A 6,000-nucleotide genomic window follows, 5' to 3' on the forward strand; every position below is an offset into this window, starting at 1 on the left:
CCTCCGCGGCCCTTCAGCAGGACAAAGCGGTGCTGACAAGTTTCACCGAATTCTCCCGTTTTAAAGGCGTAAGAAAGAGCAGAGGGGATGCTCGGCACACGTGGGGACGTGGGCACTGTCCCGTCTGAGGATGAGCTGTGCTAAGTTCTTGTGAAAAAGGAACAAGAGCCTCATCTTCTAAGAGATCTGACTGGTCTCAAAAGTCATTAACCGCCGTTAGAATATTACCTGAATTTTTTCTTCTGCGTGGGTTGCCAGAGCACACCCACACTGATGCCGAGGGTACAAGGCCCATCTCCTCCCCACCTTCATTCCCAGAGCAGCCCGTGCGGAGCGTGCCTGGACCCCCTTCCTGAGAGGGGCTGGAAAAGCCCAGCGAGCTCAGCGGAGACCTCTGCCTTGACTCGGGGCCGCCTCGCCGCTTGCTCTGCTGCCATTGCTGGCTCTGCCTCTGGCCCGCTCGCTGCCCTCTGCTCGGCCAAGAGGAAGAGCCCCGGGAGCCGCTCACCTTCCCGCCCCACTCTCCCGGGGCTGGCACTGACCCCCCGTGCCCAGCTGGCCCCCACGCAGCCAGGGCTGGGCCCCGCGGGCAGTCACAGGCCGCGGTGGTCCTCCGCTGCTGCCACCCGCACCTGTGCCCCCAGGGCTCGGGGAACCCACCGGCACCATCTGTAACCCCAGATCCAAGCGGAGGCCAAAATCATCGCCAGTCACGTGCCCAAAGGCACGGTTCAAAGCACTGGACTAAAGAAAGCTATTTTAAAAGAATTCAGAGCCACAAAACAAGTCTTCTTCTGCTCCAAGGTTCTGGTGACGCTGACACTTTGACTGACGTCAACACTGCACAATCTTGATTTGCCCCACGCCAACCACCTCCTGTCCCACGGGCGCTCGACAGAGCTGCCAGACCTGCGTCTTCCACGTCATTAGACAAGCGTCGAGCCGACACACAGAAACGTTTCAGAAGCAGGAACAGCTGTATTGTGGAATCAAACTGCTTAGAGTTTTCTGCCTCTTTTTCTCAGGCAAAATTCAAGTGACCTGCCTGTCTCTATTATCTCCAGCCTGTAAAGTCTCCACAGAGACATTCAGTATATTTCTTTCTTGTGTCTCACTTTTTTAAATGTCAGGTCTTTTTGTTTCTTGGAGGTCTAGATGCCCTCTAGACAGATGGATTAATAATACCACAGATACACAGGCGCTAGGCGCATTATAACTTATGAGCTGCAAGAACTCTCCTTTTGTTCTAAAATATTGATGTCTACTCTGTTATCACCATCAAATTTTAAGGCACAAAAGGAATAGCTGAGTCCTTGAAATATTTATTACTGAGCCTTATACCTGCGTGCACTGTTTAATGTGCACAGCAGGGAACTGAGTAGGTAACACACGCCTTCTTGCTCCTGAGACACAAGTTTAAAAAGCCAGCTTGGCTTTACCTAAGGTGTCAGCAGCACAGCCAGGGCTTAGGTTAATAACTGCTGAACTGCAGAGCAAGATCTTCCACACCAGAGCGCTTCCCTTCTGCTTGAATTTGAGCTCGGCTCAAATTATTGAATTACTGCTTGATTTGAGCTCGGCTTACTAAGCAGGGACTACAAGCCTCCCTCCAGACAATGCTACTCAGCAGCAGCCTTGGGGAGGCTTCCCAACCTGGGATAAACATCCCAGAGTTCTGAACAACTGACATTTCACATGTCAAGTGGAAACCACAACCAAATTTTAAATTCATCTACTACCTTAAGTCAAATTAAAATTCAAGTGGCAGGAGCTGGGAAGAGCAAACTCCTCTTCCAGTGACATTCAGGCACAATTTCCCCAGGGTCAGAGTATGATCTGGCACTGGCTGCCCATCTAAATGGGAGCAGTGCTTTCAAACACATTATTTCAGATTAAAATCTTTCATTAGCATATATTCTAAATAGCACTTATATTCATGACAAGTGAGTCAGTGGAGGGGTAAGTTTTACAAAATGGGCTTCAATAGGAGAAATAAGGAAAGAGCAACAATGCAATAGCAATTGCATTTGATTTTCTGTGGACAGCTGCAATTTAGACTTTATTATTCGAAATACAAATGGGAAGTACGTAATAGCTACTAATAATGGAACTTCAGAGCAGCTGGAAAAGGAAGGCTTTGAAATGGATTTGATAGTCCTTGAATTTTCAGCTGAAATGTTTGGGTGGCAGAACAAAGAAAACCAATATGACGCTGTAAATCATCTTTCTTCCTGACCTGATGGGTATTGTCTAGTGACTCCACTGGGGTTTGGATCTTCAGCCTTGATTTTTTTTTTTTTCCCCTTTTTTTCCTCCTTGAAATCATGCAGAATGCCACTGACAGCATGTTCAGTTACTGCCTGACAGCTGGCCACATGATTTCCATTGTGGTATGAAAAAACAGCAGATATATGCTGGTTTTGGCTGGACTAGAGTGAATATTCTTCACGGTAGCTGGTATGGGGCTGTGGTTTGGATCTGTGCTGAGAACAGTGTTGATAACGCAGGGGCGCTTTCATTATGGCTGAGCAGGGCTTACACACGGTCAGGGCCTTTTCCGACTCTCCCCCCATCCCACCGGTGAGTGCGCGGCCATACGGGGTTGACTCACGAGAAGTTAACACTGACAGACGGACAGACAGACAGCTCCTACCTGCACCTCTGAGCGCTCCAGCCTGGCTCCTCACAGGCCAGCAGCCTTCTGCCCCAGGCCAACCCCTCCAACCTCATCTGAGGAACGTTCCTTCCTTTGCTGTGGCGGACTCTTGGCTCCGGAAGCCCCTGAGCCTTTAACACTCCTTAGTGTATGGTTTTTTCCTTTAGGAGATTCTTCTTTAGTTCTTCTTCACCCTCTGTGTGGGAGCACAGGACAGAAAAGCAAACAAACCATGTTTTCCTTAACAGAAACCTCATTGCCAATAAAAGTGGCTTGACAAGGAGTGGGGAAGATAAGTGCAATGTACATGTGACTGTTTCTGTGCACATTTATTTCTTCATCTCTGTCTGCAGCTTTTTCCCGGGTGCAGCAGCCCCAGCAGATTGCTTTTAGCCTCCTGGTAAAGAGACAGAAACAGTAAACAGGGACACTCCCTAGTTCAGGGCCAACCATGCAAAAACTCCCTTTATACCCACCCTTTGCTGGGTTCACAAGCAGCCCAGTTGCCTTTGATGAAAAGATCAAAACTCATCCACATCTCAGACTTAAAGCTCAGCCTGTCTAGGAGCGCATTGCTGATGTGAGGCTCCGCAGGCAAAGCTTTGCAGCAGGGATGCTGCTACTTTGAACCTTTTGAAGGTGTCTGAGACCGGAAGGCAGGAGAGCTGGCAGAGCCTGCCCAGGCCTCTCATTTGCACCTCACCTGTCATGAGCTGAGGAGGCAAAGCCTGAGGTTCAGATGCACTTGACAAGGTGAGGAAGACCAAGGTGGCACCTCCACATTTGCTGTACATTTTCCTGGCTTTTAAATAATGGCACCCTGGAACAGCTCGACATCTCTGTTCCCTTTAAAGGCCTGATTAATTTAAAGGCACAGTGGGTTTGCTGGGGTGACTCACATAGCAAAGGAGGGGAGGAATGAAGGAAGAGGAGACTCAAATATTAGTAATTTACTTTAAAACTCTGTCCCTTTGTGCAGCTCTGACCAAAGGGAGAGAGGTGATGAAAGTTGCCTAAGGACAGTGGTAGAGAAGCTGACGGCAGCAGCAGCACCCTCCTGAGCTCTGACCCGACCCCAGTCACCCACCAGACCCCCGATTTGGGGACCCCAGTGTGGTGGGAAACGTGTTTGTGGGCAGCTGTTAGCGGAGGCATCAGGCCGGAGAACGCCTGGGCTGTGGAGCCCTGAGGAGAACCCGGGCCCTGGGAAGGTTCACTGCGGTTCCCCCCTCCCAGGCCGGGGAGAAGCGGTGCCCGAGGGCCAGTGACAGACCCCCCCACGTCACCCCTGTCTCCCAGCGCTCTGCCTCGACCCCCTTCCCGTGCGGCGCACACGGAGGTTTGAGGGGACGGGGTGCCCAGGCTCTGGTGGGTTTCGGAGCAGTGAAAAAGCCTCACGGGGCAGCAGCGTGCTGGTGGGGGGACGGGGGCAAAATCCTCTGCAAAGCTGAGCCCCGGCAGGTGACGGGGGGCTGAGCAGCACCTCGCTCTGTATTTGCAAACAAACGGCAGCAGGAGCATGAGCAATCAGGAAAGGAGGGGATTTGACAGTCACTCACTCAGGCATTTAATTGATAGTTTTCAGCTAATTCAGTCAAAGGAGCTTATAAATTATAATAATGAAGTCTAAAGAGTGTACTCCAAATGACACTTCCCCAGGAGTGATAAAGAGCTCAAATACAACACTACTGATTATCGGGCTTTTTAATTTACAAGGTAAGCCTGCCTTACCACCGAGGGAACGGAACACGGCACGTGGCATCCTTTCTAAAATGGGCTCCAAGGGCAATCCCGGTTATGTTACAGCCAACTTCCCTTCCAAGCAGCCTGAAAAAGAGGATTAATGCACACATGGAGAAATGTGATTCGCTGGAGGGAAAGTCCAGACACCTTTGTTTTAGAGGAAGGATCTCCTTGCTGGAAGCAGGCAAGATGGATAAGGAGGACCCCCTTGGGGCCAGCTTGGTACCCAGGGAGATTTCAGCTGGGTTTCTCCACAAAGGCTCTGGAAGGAACTGAGCCACTGCGGGGCCACGGGCAGCCCAGCCAGCCCCAGGAACGGGCAAACCGGGCAGAGAGCAATGGTCTGCCTGTCCCAGGACAGCATCACCTGCCTGCCTCGGGCACACGGACAACCACAGCAGGGCTGCGGGCTCAGAGAAATTCCTCAGGAGAAACACTGCAACAGAAGAGGAATGATTTGACGGATCTGAAATGAAGAGGGGCAGTTTTCAGTGTTGTGCAAAGCCTCAGGTTTGCTGAGCGGTGCTGGGACTTTGCTGAAGGGCTGGTTTCAGGTGCTGGAAAAATATTGTGGTTTAGACTCGTGGTTATGCAGCACCACACTGGCACCTCCACACCTTCGAGTAAACAAACAGTTCAGGGGCTTGAGTCTCTTATCAAAATGCAGCGCTTGAGAAAATTGGAGCCTCAAAATCGCAGTTCTGAGGAACTAAAGAGCACTGAGGAGTGATCTCTGGACCTGGGATCAAGCAATACAGAAAGATTTCCAGAGCTGCTTGGAGACTTAGCTTTCTGAAATAATTGTGGACAAGGTAGTAATTTTCCATTTCTTTCCTTACTGGTACAGAATCTTAATCCAGGCAAGAAATACACACACAAACCACCCAGCTAGCATATGGCTGTAGAGTGCAGCCAGCCAGCATCCTCTGTGGAGGCTGCTCCTACCTTCAATTATTGGGCAAAACTTATTACATGTGTAAACTCTGGCTCTTTTATCTGCAACATTTCGTACAACTTACTCAAATGGAAACAGTCACACAGGGCAAAGTTAAGACCCATCAATATGTCTTTCACTGCAGGGTAAATTCTGGGCCGATTTCTTCCTCTTCACTGTATTAGTTTTCTCTGGGGAAAAAAAAAAAAGAAAAAAGCATGCACATAAATATTTAAAAGGCAGTTTTTCCTACTGTAGGTTGTTTCTTAAAAGATCAGGTACCCAAAAGAAACCAGAGAGCCTAAACTGGGAATGAAGTCAGGCACTGGCCAGTCCCTGCCTCTTCCCCTCCATGTGGAGCCAGCTGGAGCCCCGTGTTTGGTACGAGGCTGCTCTGCTGTCGGCACCTTCCTCCAGGGAATTGTGTGGGTGCTGCTCTGGATTTTAAACTTAAATCTTCTGGCACTGGGACTGGGGAACAAGTGAAGGAGTCTGCAAAACCAGAAAGGAAATACATTAGGGTGTAGCACCTCTCGTAGGGGGGCAGTTCTCTGGTCTCTGACCACCAGCCCTGCTCTGCCGGCAGCTGCAGGAGCCTCTGGACACGCGGCCATGGGGGTGCCCATTGGAAGCCGCCCAAATGGACACCCCGGGGGTTACCTGCACT

The sequence above is a fragment of the Athene noctua genome, chromosome 11, assembly GCF_965140245.1.
Source record: "Athene noctua chromosome 11, bAthNoc1.hap1.1, whole genome shotgun sequence".
In the NCBI taxonomy this organism is placed as follows: domain Eukaryota; kingdom Metazoa; phylum Chordata; class Aves; order Strigiformes; family Strigidae; genus Athene; species Athene noctua.